The 19,400-nt window shown below is 41.9% G+C and overlaps 1 protein-coding gene across 2 annotated transcripts in view; it reads left to right on the top strand.

Annotated features, from left to right (window-relative positions):
• The window catches only part of CSGALNACT1 (chondroitin sulfate N-acetylgalactosaminyltransferase 1), a 341,572-nt gene that overhangs the window by 33,456 nt on the left and 288,716 nt on the right, over nucleotides 1-19,400 (top strand). The window contains exon 2 of one of the 2 annotated variants that reach the window (XM_045458353.1): nucleotides 14,267-14,387. The exons of the other annotated variant lie outside the window; for it this stretch is intronic. The gene's annotated coding sequence lies outside the window, so the exon portion shown is untranslated. The remainder of the gene's footprint in view (nucleotides 1-14,266; nucleotides 14,388-19,400) is intronic. 2 annotated transcript variants of the gene reach the window in all.

Below are 19,400 nucleotides of genomic sequence, written 5' to 3'. Positions count from 1 at the left end.
CTTAGCACCCCAGCTATGGCTCATGTGCTTGTCATGTTCCATCTGGTATTATGATTATTCCTCTGAGTTTCTTATCTCCCCTTGATAGATTATAACCATTTGAAGGCTGGGATTAGGTCTTATTTATCTCTCTTATTATTAAACACACCACTTTCCTGCATCACTTAGGAATTGAGTTTGGCTCTGTGTACTAGAAGACCTAAAACTCTGGCTTGAAATATGGGGGTTTATTTTTCTTATGCAGCAAGAAGTGCAGAGGCAGTGATCCAGGACTGGCATGGTAGCTCCCAGGATCCTTTAGCTTTCTACTCAGGTTTACAAAATGGCTCTTGTACCCCTGTCACTACATCTGTCTTTCAGGCAGTAGGAAAGGGAATGGTGAGGTCAAAGGTATAGACCAGCTGAGTGTTCTTCTCTTATTATTAGGAATAGGAGAGCTTTCCTGGAAGGCCTCAACCAGTCGGCTTCTGCTCACATCTCACTGGCTGGAAGTAGGTTGTCCTTAGCTGCAAGAGGGAGTCGGAAATGAAGTTGTTTTTGTTTGTTTTTAAAGGAGGATACATTGCTGCCTGGAGCCAAGTTGGGGTTCTGTTGGTAAAGGAGGGAGGAGAATGTAGGCAGCTAGCATTGCCAGGCATACTCCCACAGGGAAGTGACTCAAATAAACACTTGTTGAATGAGCAGCTTTAACAGTGGACAAGAAGCTGTGTAGCCAGAGGGAAGATCAAGGTCTGGACCTGGTAACAGCACGGGGAGTTTTGCTGAAGCCTGCTTTTACCATCATCCGAGGATATTTGAGCATTTAACTTTTGGCATTCGTTGTCTTGTAGTTTTTCTTTTATCGACCCCAGCTGTACTGAGGTTTAGTTGACAAATAAAATTGTAATATATTTAAAGTATACAGTGTGATTATTTGATATGTATACACACAATATGAAAGGATTCCTACAATCGAGTTTATTTACATCTCTCACCTCACATAGTTACCTTTTTGTGTGTGTGTGAGAATGCCTAAAATCTATTCCTTTGGCAGATTTCAAGTGTATAATACAGTGTTATTAATTATAGTCAGCATGCTGTGTCCTTAAAACTTACTCCTCTTATAACTGGAAGTTTGTTCTGTTTGACCAACTGTCTCCCATCCCCCTACCCACCTCCCCCACCAGTCCCTAGAAACCACTATTCTACTCTGTTTCTGTGATATGAGTTCCTTTGTTGTTGTTGTTGTTTTTAAGATTCTGCACGTAAGTGATACCATATAGTATTTGTCTTTTTCTATTTGGCTTATTTCACTTAGTATGAATGCCCTCCAGGTTTGTCCTTGCGGCTGCAAATGGTAGGACTGCCTTCTTTTTTATGGATGTATTATATTCCATTGTGTGTATATTTTATATATTTATATATTTTTATATGTATAAATACAGTTTTATACGTAATATTGAATATATATATACACACGTATATATATATGTGTGTGTGTGTATGTATGTATATATATATGTATATATATATATGTACATATATATATATGTACATATATATATATATATATATACATATATATATATAAAATACATACTACAAGGGCTGCCTGGGTGGCTTAGTCAGTTAAGTGTCCAACTTTGGCTCAGGTCCTGATCTTATGGTTTGTGAGTTCAAACCCTGCGTCAGGCTCTGTGCTGACAGCTTAGAGCCTGGAGCCTGCTTCAGATTCTGTGTCTCCCTCTCTCTCTGCCCCTCCCCTACTCATGCTCTGTCTCTCTCTCTCTCCTTCAAAAATAAACATTAAAAAAAAGTAAAATACATACCACATTTTCTTGATTCATCCATCAGTGGACATGCAGGTTGTTCCCATCTTGGCTATTGTGAATAAATTTGCGATGCAGATATATTTTCAAGATAGTGATTTCATTTTCTCTGGATATATACCTAGATGTAGGATTGCTGGGATATATTGTTTTTTAATTTTTTGAGGAAACTCCATTCTGTTTTGCGTAATGGCTATACCAGTTTACATTCCCACCAACAGCACACAAGGGTTCTCTCTTCTTTACATCCTTGCCAGAATTTATTATCTCTTGTTTTTTTGATAATAGACATCTTTGCAGATGTAAGGTGACACCTCATTGTGTTTTTATTTGCATTTCACTGATGATAAGTGATGTTGAGCATCTTTTCATGTACCTGCTGGCTATCTGTATGTTCTTTGGAAAAATTTTTGTTCTGAATAAACCCCATTTTCACTTATTTATTTATTTATTTATTTATTTATTTTTTAACGTTTATTTATTTTTGAGACAGAGAGAGACAGAGCATGAATGGGGAAGGGCCAGAGAGAGGGAGACACAGAATCTGAAACAGGCTCCAGGCTCTGAGCTGTCAGCACAGAGCCTGACGCGGGGCTTGAACTCACAGACCGCGAGATCATGACCTGAGCTGAAGTCGGCCGCTTAACCGACTGAGCCACCCAGGCGCTCCTAAACCCCATTTTTAAATCAGGTTACTTAATTTTTTGCTGTTGTGTTATAAGAATTCTTTATATATTTTGGATATTCTTTATCAGATATGTGGCTTGCAAATATTTTCTCCCATTCTGCAGATTGCCTTTACATTTTGTTGTTTGTTTTCCTTGCTGTGCAGAAACTTTTTCGTTTGACATAATTCCACTTGTTTATTTTGCAAAAGTTGCGTTTGCTTTTGATGTCGTGTTAGGAAATTGCTGCCAAGACTGATGCCCAGAAGTTTTTCTCCTATGTTTTCTTCTAGGAGTTTTGTGGTTTTAGGCATTAAATTTAAGTCTTTAAGCCATTTCAAGTTAATTTTTATGAGTGGTGTAAGATAGGGATCTAATCTCATTCACGTCGTTGTCCATTTTTCCCAGTACCATTTATTAAAGAGACTATCCTTTTCCCACTGAGTATTCATGGCTCCTTTGATACATATTAATGGATTGTATATATGTGGGTTTATTTCTAGGCTCTCTATATACTGTTCCATTGGTCCATTTTTATGTCAGTGCTATACTGTTTTGATCACTATTGCTTCATAATATAATCTGAAATCAGGAAGTATGTTTCCTCTAGCTGAGTTCTTCTTTCTCAGGATTGGGTCTTTTTTGGCTCCATATAAATTTTAGGATACTTTTTCTATTCCTGTGAAGAATGCTGTTGGGATTTTGATGGGGATTACATTGAATCTATAGATGGCTTTGGGTAACAGGTGACATGTTGACCATATAAATTCCTCCTATCTGTGAACACACGGTATCTTTCCATTTGTGTCGTCTTTAATTTCTTCCACTAAGTTCTTATAGTTTTTACTATACAGACCTTTCACCACCTTGGTTAAATTTATTCCTAAATATTTTATTGTTTTTGATACTATTGTAAATAAGATTTTCTTTCTTTCTAGGAGTTTTACATTTTAGGTATTAAATTTTAGTCTTTAATCCATTTTGAGTTAATCTCTGTGTATGGTATAAGATAGGGGTCCAATTTCATTCTTTTGTATATGGATATCCAGTTTTCCTAGCACCAGTTGTTAAAGAGATTGTCCTAGGGCACCTGGGTGGCTCAGTCAGTTAAGTGTCCAGCTCTTGATTTCAGCTCAGGTCATGACCTCATGGTTGTGAGATGGAGCCCTGTGTCAGGCTCCACGCATAGCCACAGTGTAGAGCCTGCTTGAGATTCTGTCTCTCTCTCTCTCTGCTCCTCCCCTGCTCATGTTCTCTCTCTTTCTCTCAAAATCAATTAATAAACATTTAAAGAGACTCTTTTCCCCCATTGTGAATTGGTGGCACCTTTGTCAAAAATTCATTCACTGTTAAGCATGGGTTTATTTCTGGGCTCTGTATGCTGTTCCTTTGATATCTGTTTTTGTTTTTATACCAATACCATACTTTTTCCCCCATTACTATAGCTTTGTAATATAGTTTAAAATCAGGAAGTGTGATGCCTTTGTTTTTCTGGTTCAAGATTGCTTTAGCTTTTTGAGGTCTGTTCTGGTTATTTATGAATTTTAGGATTGTTTTTTGTTTTCTTTTTTTAAAAATTAAAAAAAAATGCTTTTATTTATTTTTGAGAGAGAGCAAGCAAGCAGGGGAGGGGCAGAGAGAGAGGGAGACACAGAATCCAAAGCAGGCTCCAGGCTCTGAGCTGTCAGCACAGAGCCTGATGTGGGGGTTGAACCCACAAACTGTGAGATCATGACCTGAGCCAAAGTCTGACACATAATCGATTGAGCCACCCAGGCACCCCGGGATTGTTTTTTCTATTTCAATGAAAAATGCCATTGAGATTTTGATAGGGATCACACGTAGATGGCTTTGGCAAGTATGGATATTCTTGCAGTTTTTCTGAAAATATCTTAATGCAATGGGAAATTTCTGACTTGTGGCTGGATCAGGGCTTCAGTGTTGTTTACCGCAGCAGGGTTAAGTATCTTATGAATCCTGGTTGGTTGTAACAGCAGCAGCCTGACTGACTTACTTCCAGGGACATCTTCCAGGGACATCTTCATATAATGACTTACTTCCAGGGACATCTTCATATAATGACAAATATCAGCATGTAAACTGCCCCTTGCCAACTTTGTATCGTGGAGAGTGTAGGATATCTGTGCCAGCATGGTCAGGAATGAATTTCACTTTCTTATACATTCTCATCCTCCCTCTAGAAACATATATACATGTAGCAACATAAAACAAGTCAGAAAGACAAATGAGTCAAAGAAAAAAATAAGGGTAGGGCTTATGATTTTAGCCAGAGCTCAAGTTTAAGTTACTATACAAAATCTATGCCACAGGTCCTGTATATTTTGCTAGACATAGGAGACAAATTTAGCTTTCAGCTTTTTAACAATGAGCAGGTAAGAGGAAAAGAATTTTTTATCCAGTTCACAGTGTCAGTAAGGCAAAGACAGCTACTCAGGAGAAGCTCAACTCTTTCTTTCTTTCTTTCTTTCTTTCTTTCTTTCTTTCTTTCTTTCTTTCTTTTTAAAAATTTTTCTTTAACATTTATTCATTTGTGAGAGACAGAATGTGAGTGGGAGAGGGGCAGAGAGGGAAACACAGAATCTGAAGCAGGCTCCAGGCTCTGAGCTGTCAGCAGAGAGCTTGATGCGGGGCTCAAACTCATGGACTGTGAGATCGTGACCTGAGGAAGTAGATGCTTAACTGACTGAGCCACCCAGGTGCCCCTCAACTCTTTCTGATCCTGGGAGATCTTGTAGGGCAGAGAGGTCTGTCAACAGCCATAACAGCTCAAGCTGGCTTGGGCTGATGAAGAGTGTGGATTATAGAAATCTAGGTAAGGGAGGAAATTCATTCTTCTTCTTGGCCTGAGAGGGTTTCATGGGGCCACACTTGCAGAGGGGGTAGGGGGTAGTTTGGAAAAAAGTCCTGTGGAATCAGAGCATAGCTTTGTATGGAGGCATCACGGGAGGCAATGTGGGCAAATTTAGGGATGGCTAAATGGTTTGGACTTTATCAGGTAAACAATGGCAAACTGTGAAGTGTTTTGGGGCAGGGAAGTAACATGATCAAAGCAGTGTTTTTGAAAATTGCTAAGTACTTGGGGCTCCTGGGTGGCTCAGTCAGTTAAGCATCTGACTTCCACTCAGCTCATGATTTCACGGTTTGCGGATTCGAACCCCATATCTGGCTCTGTGCTGACAGCTCGGAGCCTGGAGCCTGCTTTGGATTCTGTGTCTCCCTCTTTTCTCTGCCCCTCCTTCTCTGGTCACACTCTGTCTGTCTCTCTCTCTCAAAAATAAATAAACATTAAAAGAATTACTAAGTATTCATGATGGGAAAACATCGCCTATGATAATTATAAGTTCATATAAAATAAAAACAGTACACTGATGGCAAGAAAAAAGAAAAGAGAATGTGCTCAATTGGATTATTTTAAAAACACAGATGCATTTCTGGTGACCATGCATTTCTGAAGCATACGGATTGTACACATGGCACAGGAACTGTGTACACAGCACAGGAATTGTGCACGCAGCATAGGAACTGTGCACATTTGTTCCAGTTTCACTGTTTGGCTTTCACTTTGTCAACAGGAAAATGGATAAGAAATTAAAGCCTTTTATGTTCTGAACCTTTCAGGCATCATAAATGTGGACCGTTGGCACTGAGCCCTGCAGCTCCAGGGAGAGAGTTAGCTGAGGCTCATGATGCTCCAACCTCTGACTGGGTGGGCAGGGAAGGGGCTGTTGTAGGGCTCCTGGGCCTTGGGGATATTGGTGCCTGCTACATAGCAGTGCCCGAGGCTAGATTAAGGAACCCTTTTGGGATTAAAGAGTGAGAAACTAGAAATGGTCTCTTGCCTTGAAGAAAATAGTCTACAGGAATATGGTATGGGTTTGTGGTTCCTGGGCAACCAAGGTGGGGTTGTGGCTAACTTGGTCCCGATCGAGAACTCAGGGAATTGGGTCCTGGGAACCAGGGCCTGCTAGCTGTTTGGTGTTATCCTAATCCCAAAACGACACAAAGAGGAACTTGAAGAGAATGTTTGCAGTAGTGGGACTGTTTTTTAAGGTATTGTGGTGGTGATTATAGAATTTGTTGCATTTGTCAATATCCATATACTGTACACACAGAGTCTGGAGACCTGGCAGTGAACTCGTAGCCTTGAGACTTGAAAGGCCATTGTGCTGCCACATTGTCAGTAATCTCCTCTTACGTGCTCTCTGTCTCTGTGACCCCCTGGAACAATCCTTTGTTATATCAGCCATGGCAGCAGCCACACAGTAAATTTGTTGTACCTCGCTTCTGTCACACAAAGTAACTTTCCCTTGAACCTGTATTGAATGAGATACAATGGCAGCGGCTTCCTCCAAGGAAATTAAAGTTGCTCATTAGTGACTTAGTGCGCCTGGTGGGGTGACATGAGGAGGGGTAAAGGGAAGCTCAGTCCTACACAGACTTTCCCTGTGGTTGTGAGGCGTGCTCGGTCCTCAGCGGCCACTCAACTGGTGGCCTATCCCTCCCACCTGCCTGCCAGGCACACACTCTGAGACCTGGTGGTGAGGATGGATCCTGAGGGTTTGGACTAGATGCTGTGTTTCTTTCTTCTTCTTTTTTTTTAATGTCTATTTATTAAAAAAATTTTTTTTTATGTTTTATTTTACATTTGAGAGACAAAGAGTGAGCGGGGCGGGGGGAAGGGGAGGGTTGCTGTGGGGAGAAGGAGACAGAATCCAAAGCAGGCTCCAGGCTCTGAGCTAATAGCACAGAGCCTGATGCGGGGCTTGAACTCACACGTGAACTCATGACCTGAGCTGAAGTTGGATGCTTAACTGACTGAGCCACCCAGGTGCTCCTGTTTATTTATTTATTTTGAGAGAGAGAGAGAAAGAGAGAGCAAGTGAGCACATGTGAGCTGGAGAGGAGCAGAGACAGAGAGAGGGAGAGAGAGAGAGAGAGAGAGAGAATCCCAAACAGGCTCTGTGCTGTCAGTGCGGATCCTGACACGGGGCTCAAACTCATGAACCTCAAGATCATGCCGTGAGCCAGAATCAGGAGTGGGATGCTTAACTGACTGGGCCACTCAGGTGCCCCTACATGTTGTGTTTCTATAAAGGCCTTTTCGGAAAGGGTGTGGGCATTTCACCAGGCAGCTCCCAAGTCCCAGCCCAAGGCCTTATGAACCTCCTTCTTTATGGTCACAAAAGTTTGTGTCAAGTGGCCTCCATGTTCACTGTGAACAGAAACCACTGGGCTGTTGGCCACACAGGTTGGCCAGGCCCAGTAGAGCTGGTGGGGCAGAGCCAGATGCTGGGAATAGCCTTTGGAGGATCCAGACTTGAATCTCAACTTTGCCACTTAGCAGTTATGTGACCTTCAGCAAGTTACTGAGCTTCAGTTCCCTCATGCCACAAATTTGGTTCATAATATAGATACCTTTTAAGTTATGAGGCTTAAATTAGAAAATGCAAAAGCATCAAGCACTGTGCTTGGGACTCAGTAACTAAGCTCATTCCATTCCTTTTCCCTGCCAAAAGCAGTTATTTCTTAGGATGATAATTATATATAAAACCCCCAACATCTGCATAGCACAGATACATATGTCTGTGAGTAAAAAGGTCGTTCTTGGTGGAGTGAATAGGTTGAAAATGCAAAGAGGTATTTCATTTTCCAGTTGAAGATGCAGAGGGATGGAAAGATCTGGAAAGCACTTTGCTCTCAACCTTACAGTGAAAAAAAAAACTGGACAAAGAGCAAGTTAACAACTGTTCTTGAGCCAAAGATAGTACTGAGGGTGCAAGATCCAGAACACAGAGAGAGGTGGGCGTTCGCAGGGAGGGATGAGACACAAGCACTAATGCACTGTGTGAGCTACTGAAGAGGAATTCAGCCAGGGTGACTGGAGAATGGTGCAGGCTGGCTGAGTGAGCACTGGCGAAAGTGAGGGAAGCCCTCGGGGTTGCAAACATGGGGGAGGGGGGTGTTTGTACCCTCTTGCAAGTTTTTCTCCATGAACTATGCTAGTCACTCACAGAAAAGTTTGAGAAAGTCCAGGGAAAGTGTTCTCTGTGGGGCCAAACCAGGAGAAGAAACAGCAGCTGCTCTGAAAAGGGCAAGAAATTTTGCCTAGATTTCTTTTGTATCTCCTCTATAGAACAGAAGCTTTGCTTTGGGAGAGAGGCAACAAACACCATCATCTTTTGGGCACTGGTAAAATCTTTCTGTAGCTGGGGAAGAAAACAGGAAAAAAAAAAAAACCTCAACCCTGGTGGGGGAGGGGCAAGATTACAAGCTGGATTCAGGACTCTGAACTCAGGAGAGGGCAGGGTTACTGAGGGATGGGCAGGATCACCGAATAGGCCATCTTCCCCAAGATCCAGGGATATGGTACCTGCCTAACATTGGGGATAAATCAGAATAACAGAGGACACTCTCTATCCCCACTCCACCACCAGGGTAACAAGCATGAGGTAGTAACTAATTTGCAAGAGGCAGACTTTCTCTGTGGGCATGGTGAAAAGAAAAGATTGAAGGCCAAGGGTGCAGCAATCATTGGAAAACAAATAGACTGGCATTCAGTGTATAAAATAGACTGAGCACAGGGTATGACTAGCCTGTGGGTCACTGAGGATCACCACAGCAAAAACAGACTTCTAAGCCAGCCCAGCTCCCGATTAGATTAGTGCAAACCCTGACACTCAAGGCCAGGCAGAAGGAAAGGCGTGCACATTTCCAGGCATTAAAAAAATATTTACCTCGCCTCTACTCTCTTATCTAAGATGCCCAAACTTTAAAAAAAAAAAAAAAAAAAAAAACAACTATGAGGCATATGAAAAGACAAAAGAAAGCCACAAAAACAAAAAACAGGAGACAAAGCAATCATTAGAATCAGACTGGATATGTCACGGATGTTGGAACTATCTGGCAGGGACTTTAAAATAACTATGATTAAATAGACTAACTGCTGTAATAGAAGTGGTGGACAATGGGCAAGATCCTGTGGGGCAACAGAAATTACCCAAACTGAAGCACAAAGAGAAAAAAAGTAAAACCAACAACAGAACGAAACAAAAAGAACATCCAAGACCAGCAGGATGGTATCAGACAGTCGAACGTATACTTTATTGGATCACCAGAAGGAGATGGAAGATAGAGTGGGGAAGGCAAAAAATATTTGGAGAAATAATGGCTGAGAAGTTCGCAAAATTAGTGACACCAAATCACAGACCCAAGAAACTCAGATAATACCAGTCAGGATGAATATACCAAAACAAAACACACCTAGGCAAATAATACTCATACGTTTATCAACCAAAAAATAAAAATTAAAAATTAAAAAAAGGAGAAAATCCTAAAGGAGAAAATCCTAAAGGCACCCAGAGAGAAAAGGACACATTACAGAGGAACAAAGATAAGAATTATCCCTGTTCAGAAACTATGCAAGTTAGAATATAATGAAGTGACATTTTTTAAAGTGCTAAAAGCAAAGAGCTGTCAACCCAGAATTCTATGCCTAGTGAAAATCTATTTCAAAAATGAAAGAGAATGAAAGATTTCCTCAAACAAAAACTGGAAATTCATTGCCAGCTCATCAACGCTACATGAAATGTTAAAGAAAGGTCTTTAGGCAGTAGGATTATGATACCAGATAGAATTTTGGGTCTCTACAGAGAAATGAAGGACACTGGGTATGAAATAAATGAAGGTAATTGAATTGAAAAATTCAATTTTTCCTACTTTTAATTCTAAAAGAACATTGTTCAAAGCAAAATAGTTGCACTGTATTGTATATTTGTAACTTAAAAAAAAGTTTATTTATTTTGAGAGGGGGTTGGGAGGAGGGATAGAGGGAGAGAGGGAGAAACTCAAGCAGGCTCTGAGCTGCCAACACAGAGCCTAATGCAGGGTTTGAACTCACAAACCGTGAGATTGTGACCTGAACCAAAACCAAGAGTTGTATGCCCAACTGACTGAGCCACCCAGGTATCCCCTAACCTACTTTTTAGAATGTATGACAACAATAGCGCAGGTAATGAGACTGAGGAATTAGGACTCCACCACACATACCATGGTAAGGCCTTTACCCTTCATGTGGAGCAGTGTAATGGTGTTCGAAGGTAAGCTCTGACTGACTGAAGGTATAGGGCAGAACTGCCATAACAGAGGTCAGTACAAAGTACAGTGGTGACATGGGAAAGGAGCACCAAAATGATCTTGACCAAGAAAGGAAACAGGAAAGGAGCAGTCAGGGAGGTGAGTGGAGAACAGTGTGTTCTTCCAGGAGCCAGAAGAAGAGAGCATTTCATATCGGGGGAAAGTGGATGTTCATGTGAAGCAATACAAAAATATTGTGGAAAGTGAAAACGATAGCGTCTGTAAGAGTCAGTGATCAGGCAGACTGACCAGCCATCCTTCCATAACTGTTTCCATAGGCAGGTCAGGAGAGGTCATTGAATGAAAGGTTGAGTTGTGAATGGGCAGTGAGAGAGTGGAGGAATCTACCCTAGGCTTCTTTTAAATAGAAAAGATGGGAGGTCAGCCTGTGGGGACTGGGAAGAGGGAAAGTGGAATTGTAGGAAGTTATCTGTGGTTTACTCAGCAGACAATGGAGGTATGAAATAATTGGAGTAAAACATAGAAATGATGAATGGGAAGTCCTTGGATTCAAGTAATTAAAACAAGGTAGCAGGTCTAGCCTGTGAAAGGAGAAACAGCTCCTTCATTTAAGGACAGGCTTCAGGGAAGTGAGGTAAAGCCAGAGAACCCTTTGGATGCAGTGGGGAGGATGCTGAGGTGAGCTCATTCTCAGCAAAGTAAAGTAGGGCATAGCTCTCCTGCAAGTTACGGAAAGTCATTTTGTGAATATCTTCTGTGGTTGCCTTTCACCACATCTTGTTTTTTTCCTCTTTCTTCCAATCCCCTATTGCATTAGTTTCTTAGGGCTGCCATAATAGAGTTACTACATAATGAGTGACTTAAAAAACAGAAATGTGTTGTCTCTATTCTGAAGGCTGAAAGTCAGAATCATGGTGTGGGCAGAGCCATGCTCCCTCTGAAACCTGTAAGAGAGAATCCTTCCTTGCCTATTCCCAGGTTCTGGTATTTTGCAAGTACTCCTTAGTGTTCCTTGGCTTGTAGCTGCATCTTTCAAATCTGACTATTGTCACATGGCGTTCTCCTGTGTGTCCCTATGTTCACATGGGTGTCTTCTTGTAAGGGTACCAGTTATATTGAACTAAGGGCCCACCCTGCTCCAGTATGACCTCATCTTATCTAATTGCAACAACCCTATTTCCAAATAAGGTCACATTCTGAGTACTGGAAGTTAGGACTTCAACATATCTTTTTGGGGGGCCACAATTCAACTCCTATATCTACTAAATCTTCATCCCTCTTTACAAAGTTTTCTTTGAGGAAATCCAACTCAGCAATTAGAACCCATTGAAATGCTACTTCTTACCTGAGGCCTTTCCCGAACTTCTTTCCCTACCCCTTTCTTTTGTGCTCCCCAAATCTCTTATGTGGTACAGTATGTGGCTTGTTATCCCTCTCTGTTCAGTGTGGCTCACCTTCCTGAGAGCAGAAATTGTCCAATGGCTCTGTATACCCTCGACAGAGTCCAGTCCTTGTGAAATGGCTTAAAATCTCACAAACCAGCACAAACCGTTATTTGATAATTCAGCAATAAAGGAGAATCTGGGAATTCAGGATAAAGGAGCTATTTAGAGTAGATGGGTACTAATCAGGTGAGCTTTCCTGAAAGTGATGGGATTGGGCGTTGGGAGACAGGAGGAAGAGAGAACATTCTAGGCTGTTTATTGAAAATATTTTTTGTTGGAGGGGAAGATTGTGATTGTGTTTCCTTATAATGACATTTTTAAATGTTCTGCAGAGGGTTCACCTAGTAGCTCTTATGGCAAGCAGTCAGTTACCACAGCTGGGATGCTTCCTGTCAAACTCTGCCCTCTGCACAGTTTTGAAAATGCTGCTGGTATTGCTATATGTGCATTTAGGGACCGCAGTGAGATGGTCACCTATCTTTAGTAAGGTAACAGAAATTGTCCGCGTGATTTTTTTCTTTCTTGGTACCATTTTGGTCCAGAAGGCAATTAAAAGAAATGCAGTGGTTGGTGCGTCTGTTTTTTGATGGTGGTGGTTGGAGTGCAGAGACTTGATGGAGAATAAGGAAGAGTTTTGTGGGCATGTCTTTAGGATGTGCTCAGTTTGGTAGTTTGGTAGAAGCACTCCGGGGCCACTTAGGCCCTTGGAGAACAAGCAGAATAAATCTTCAGAAATAGAGTGTTCATTGATAGAGGTAGGCGATGTGAATTACAACCATTACAACCATTCCTTGGTACCTAGTGCAGGCAGCTAAGATCTTCTTTGGCGCATCTGTACTCTTAGTGTTCCTATGTAGTTGGGCGGGGTACAAAGGAAGGAGTGTGAGTTTTGGAGTTGAATAGCCATGAGTTCCAACCTGGCCTCACCATTTTATTACTCCTGTGATCTTGGACACATAGCTTCCTCATTGGTAAACTGGAGATGATACCATATTTGGGATTCTTGAGAAAAATCAATGAAGTAAGATTTGAAAGTGGCTAGCCCACTCATGCCAGGCATGTCAAAGATGCCACATGCTGTTAGTTTACCCTTTCCTAGTTTTGAAGAGCGTGGGACATCCCAGCAAAGAGGCAGGAAATGGCCACCTATGGGCAAGCCACATGTCAGCTGGGAATAGAAATAAATTAGGGGACACTCAGTGTTCTTCTTTTTTAATTGCCTGAGATACATTGGGCAGTTAAGCTTCTGAAAAATACTAATTCTTTTTTTAAAGCTTATTTATTTAATTTGACAGAGAGAGGGAGAGAGAATGGGGCAGAGGTTGAGAGAGGGGGAGAGAGAGAATCCCAAGCAGGCTCTGCACTGTCAGCATAGAGCCCATCACAGGGCTCAATCTCAAGAACTGTGAGATCATGACCTGAGCTGAAATCGAGTCAGATGCTTAACTGACTGAGCCACTCAGGAGGTCCCCCCACCCCACCGCAAAAACTAATTTTTAAGTGTAGTAACGTTGACTTAGCAATTTGTACTCTAGAAGCTTTCATATAAGTTTTATTTGTGCTGTCCCTTTATTTATTTATTTTTTTAACTTTTTAAATTTTTTATTTTTTAACATTTACATCCAAATTAGTTAGCATATAGTGCAACAATGATTTCAGGAGTAGATTCCTTAGTGCCCCTTACCCATTTACCACATCCCCCCTTCCACAACCCCTCCTGTAACCGTCAGTTTGTTTTCCATATTTATGAGTCTCTTCTGCTTTGTCCCCCTCCCTGTTTTTGTATTATTTTTGCTTCCCTTCCTTTATGTTCATCTGTTTTGTCTCTTAAAGTCCTCATATGAGTGATGTTATATGATTTTTGTCTTTCTCTGACTAATTTCACTTAGCATAATACCCTTCAGTTTCATCCACGTAGTTGCAAATGGCAAGATTTCATTCTTTTTGATTGCCGAGTAATACTCCATTGTGTGTGTGTGTGTACACACACACACACACACACACACACACACACACACACCACATTTTCTTTACCCATTCATCCATCGATGGACATTTGGGCTCTTTCCATACTTTGGCTATTGTTGATAGTGCTGCTATAAACATGGGGGAGCATGTGTCCCTTCGAAATAGCACACCTGTATCCCTTGGATAAATGCCTAGTAGTGCAATTGCTGGGTCGTAGGGTAGTTCTATTTTCAGTTTTTTGAGGAACCTCCATAATGTTTTCCAGAATGGCTGCACCAGCTTGCATTCCCATGTGCTGTCCCTTTAAATAGATACTACAGTGTTGGAATACATTACTTCCTGCCATTCAGCATACAAGATTTGATCTACTATATTTCATCACCAAAGTGAGTCCTGTTAAAATTTATTGTTGAACTTGTTGGAATCTCTTCCTTTGTGTCTTTTTCTGCTTCCTCCCCGCCCCACCTTCCTGCAGGAGGGAAATGTTTTCCGCTGCTGTAAAATTGATTGATAAACATTTCAGGTTGAAAACAGCAGTTTTAAAACTTTCAGCTTCTGTCTTTTCTCCCTCCAGCACTGCTAAACTATCACTTTTGATGATTACTTACTTTTTATTGGGCCTGACTTGGCACAAGGACTATGAATTCTCCTTTAAAGACGTACAAGAGCCTAAAGTCAAATTGCCCTCCAAAATATATTTATATTGAAAGTGTAAATTAAGAAAAAAAAAGAATATGTAAAGATTGACCCGAAATCTCTGAGGTAGCAGCAGGGTTCTGGTGGGGTGGTGAACCACAGAGTCCGTCTTCCTTGGAGAATATGGTGACTGTCTAATTAATCCTTCTTTCTGGGGTACTTTTAGAAGAAATGTCAGAGGGGAGATTGAGGGGTAATTCCATTGAATAACAGGGGAGAATGTGAACTAGACAGTCTACTAGGCGATTCACAGCTCTCGAGCATTAATATAACAGGAGCACAGATGCTGGTGAAGAATTCAGGAGCACGGCCTCCGAAACTGGCAAACCGTAAGGAAGAAATAATTACAGGGTTTCAGCCCAATTTCACGCATTATACAAGAAGTGTTAAATGAAGAAGTTTTACCCTTTAAACATGCTCTCTTTTCTTTTTTCATACAGAAAAGTACAGGCAGTAATAGCAGGAGCATTCATGGACCACTCCCTAGAATTAATGAAGAGTTTTAACGTTGTGCCATGTTTGCCTCAGTGCTTCTGAAATGGAAGAAATAAAGTATTCCTGATAAAGGTGTTCTTTGTTCTCCCGCCTCCCTCCCGGGAGGAGACCACTACGGTGACTTTGGTGTGCTTCTTGTCACCAAACCCACAGTCGTTATGATGATCTACTTCTTTTACAGGAACCATCCTTTTACAGGTGATTTTACCGCCTTATGACATGTGCCGTAAAATAGGCCAGATGACAGCAGCAACCTTGCCCGACTGTCTCTCGGCTGGTCATTATTTCTCGACATCTGGATTATAGACCCTGTTCACTCCCCATCCATTGTCATGCTGTGTTAATTTTTAATTATGCATTTTATGGGATGACAGAGATAATTACAATTAATTTATGCCTTCTTTTTGGTATTTTTTTAAAAAATTTTTTTCTTTTTAATGTTTATTTATTTTTGACAGAGAGAGACAGAGCATGAGCGGGGGAGGGGCAGAGAGAGAGGCAGACACAGAATCCAAAGCAGGCTCCAGGCTCTGAGCTGTCAGCACAGAGCCCAACGCGGGGCTCGAACTCACAGATGGCGAGATCATGACCTGAGCCAAAGTCGGACGCTCAACCGACTGAGCCACCCAGGCGCCCTTTTTGGTATTTTTTAAAAACACTTTAACTCAGAAGTCGCAGGTAATTTATAGGGATAGGGATTAAGCCGATTTACTAGCAACGTTTTCCTGGAAGTATTCCTTCAGGAGGAAAAGTCAAACCTCCAGGGAGTAAATACTTCACACACATAGTCTTGCCTGCTTCCAGGCTGTGAAGTGAAAATAAAAAGTAATTAGTCATTTCCACCTACTGTGGACATGTGCTCCGACCTGGCCTTCACCTGTGTGTTTGGTGTAGTTGCTGACAGGAACAAAGGTTTGGAAGTGGCCTTTAAAAGAGGAAGGCCTCAATCCCCAAGTGCCCCAGGACTCTTTACTGAGCCTCATCTGCCAGCTTATCCTGTGTGGGTCTCAACTTGGAATGTGCTTCAGAAACATCTGGGAAGCCTGGCAAACTCCCCACACCCAGGCTGCACCAGGGCAATCCTATTCGAGTCTGGGAGCAGACTCCAACATCAGGGGCTCCTACGGCTCTCCTGGGGATTTCACTGCTTGCCAAGTTGAGAAGCACTTTGTTAAAGCATGCAGCCATCCTGGCCTTCTTCTAGGCCCTTGAACTTGCCAAGGGCTTCCTGGCCCCCTGGAGAACTTGCTGTTCCCTGTACTGGAACCACTTTATTCCCTTACATTAAATTATACTTCTTCAGGTGAGCCTTCCTTGACCAGCACATCAAAATAGTTCCCCCATCCACCAGCAGCTAGACTGAAGCATTGTACCCTATTTTTTCCTTCTTAGCACCACGTTGAAATTGTCTGTTAATTTGTTCACTTGCTTATTGTCTCCCCTTCCCCAACTAGAATATAACCCCCTTGAGGCCAGGACCTTGCTTTCTTGTTTATCACTGTAGTCCTGGTGCCCAGCCTGGTGCCTGACATAATACATACATATAAAATATTTGTTAAATGAGAATGAATTCTTTTTTTTTAATATATGAAATTTATTGTCAAATTGGTTTCCATACAACACCCAGTGCTCATCCCAAAAGGTGCCCTCCTCAATAGCCATCACCCACCCTCCCCTCCCTCCCACCCCCCATCAACCCTCAGTTTGTTCTCAGTTTTTAAGAGTCTCTTATGCTTTGGCTCTCTCCCACTCTAACCTCTTTTTTTTTTTCCTTCCCCTCCCCCATGGGTTTCTGTTAAGTTTCTCAGGATCCACATAAGATTGAAAACATATGGTATCTGTCTTTCTCTGTATGGCTTATTTCACTTAGCATCACACTCTCCAGTTCCATCTACGTTGCTACAAAGGGCCATATTTCGTTCTTTCTCATTGCCATATAGTACTCCATTGTGTATATAAACCACAATTTCTTTATCCATTCATCAGTTGATGGACATTTAGGCTCTTTCCATAATTTGGCTAATGTTGAGAGTGCTGCTATAAACATTGGGGTATAAGTGCCCCTATGCATCAGTACTGCTGTATCCCTTGGGTAAATTCCTAGCAGTGCTATGGCTGGGTCATAGGGTAGGACTATTTTTAATTTTCTGAGGAACCTCCACACTGTTTTCCAGAGTGGCTGCACCAGTTTGCATAAGTGAGAATGAATTCTAATATCAATAGGCATCAATGGACTACTGGGCATAACTTTACGTTCTCTTTCTAATATCTAAAGAAGGGTTAATTTCTTTTCTGAAAAGATGTTCCTGTCTTGTTATAAGCATTTAATCAGAATGTAGGGCAACATATCCTTTAATCTAGCTTTTGCCCTGTTTTCTGATCTTGCCCTCAATATCTCCTAACAACAACAACAACAACAACAACAACAACAACAACAACAACACAGACACAAACATGTATACAATAATAATCAGCTTACGGGGACTTCACATACTTTATCTGATGTCATCCCTTTCTGTGGGATGGACATGATTATGCACAAATGATGAAACAGGCATAGAGCAGTAAAACACCATGTCTAAGTCCACACACGTATAAGAGACAGAACTGGGATATAAATGTTGGGTGTCGTATATTGGGACACCATGAGAAGAATGTGTGGACATTAAACCTCTCCAGGGTTAGGGGGCACTTGCCACCCCTCCATGTAATGTTGATGGCTGTGCCCTCTCCCCCTGAACTTCTGTGCTTTTTTTGGTTTAAAAACTCATAGGGAATGAATAGGATAATGAGTACAATTGGAGAAAGGATGGAGAGGTAAGGAGGAGGAAGTCTTTCTCACCTCTTGCCTTTCATATGGCACCCTCTTTTTGGGTGCAGTGCTGAGTCTTTGGCTCAAATGTAGTTGAGTACCTTTACTACAATGGGTTTGTGCACGCCTTGTGGATGTGACTTTCCTAACTTACCATGAACACTGGGTAGCATGTTTTGTAGGTGAAGAACTGGAGTGGCTTGGCTCTATTTCACTTGATTGGCTTGTAAAGGAAACCCGTCCTCCTCAGTGTATTCCTGGGAATGCCTTAATCATGGGAGACCACAAGTTTCAGGAAAAGATCCTAAAATCTGGAGTGGTCATTAATCAGTGGGTCAGATTCAAAGGTGCTGACTAATAGCGATGAAAACATGTCCCCTTGCCAGGACTCCCTTGTGATAGATGCACTTGCACCCTCATGATGATGGGTGCTGAATTTACCAGTATGCTTCACAACTTAGATGTATGCGCTACAGGTATTCCTTTGCAGGTAGGAATTATTGCATTATTCTGACATTAAAACGTAAACAAAACAAGGTAATGTGATCAGCTACTTCGACCTCAGTACCAGACTGAAGGGCTTCCTTCACCCCAATGACTCTTTAAATAAAAACGGTCTCCATCTCTGATACTGTGTTACTTCTAGGCAGTGCTGGTAGAGGCATTATCATTCTTCCTGAGGCTGACCTATCCCACTCGAATGTCCTTATCTTAAATCGCACAGCTTTAAATGAAATAATTGGTAAACAGGTTGGCGACTGAGGTGTTATTGAGCCCCTCAGTTCCCAGGGCTATTAATGGGGAGTTAAATGTTGTAATTGGTTAATGCTTAATTGTACTGTGCCTTTGGACACAGAACTGCTTGATTTATTTGTCAACCAAGTGGGAATTTCCTGGGTTTTGTACCAGTATTTCCATCACACTGTTGGTGTGCTCAAATCCTATTTCACCTCATGCTGCTTTTTTTCTTGAGCTGCCTTCTGGATTTCTCTGACTTGGGTGACTTTAGTCGGTAGGTCAGAAAGGCCGTAGCCTCATGTTGGCTGGACCAGTCAGAGCTTCCCTTGGGCCCCCCTCCTGCCCCTTTCTATACAGCCTTACGGTTACAGTTTCCCCTTTGTGAAGTATTTTTAGCTTGAGGACGGTCTGTTGTGTTGATTTTGCTCTGATAAGGGAAGTGAGGGCCCACAGCACAAGGCCGGTGCCTGGAGTCACATCCTGGGGGGACCCTGACCTTTAGAGGCATCTGTGGCACAGGAGCGACAGACATTTATTACCATTATTTACTCTTTCCCCATCAAAATGATTCCTCTTCTTCCTTCGTGGTCAGAGACAAAAAAGAGATTCTTCTGGATGTTTTGTGGACTTCAGGCTGGGAAAAGGCACTCCTTTAAAC

Source organism: Leopardus geoffroyi, chromosome B1 (assembly GCF_018350155.1).
Source record: "Leopardus geoffroyi isolate Oge1 chromosome B1, O.geoffroyi_Oge1_pat1.0, whole genome shotgun sequence".
In the NCBI taxonomy this organism is placed as follows: domain Eukaryota; kingdom Metazoa; phylum Chordata; class Mammalia; order Carnivora; family Felidae; genus Leopardus; species Leopardus geoffroyi.
Note: the sequence above shows the minus strand (reverse complement) of the source record. Positions and strands in the feature narration are given on the sequence as shown.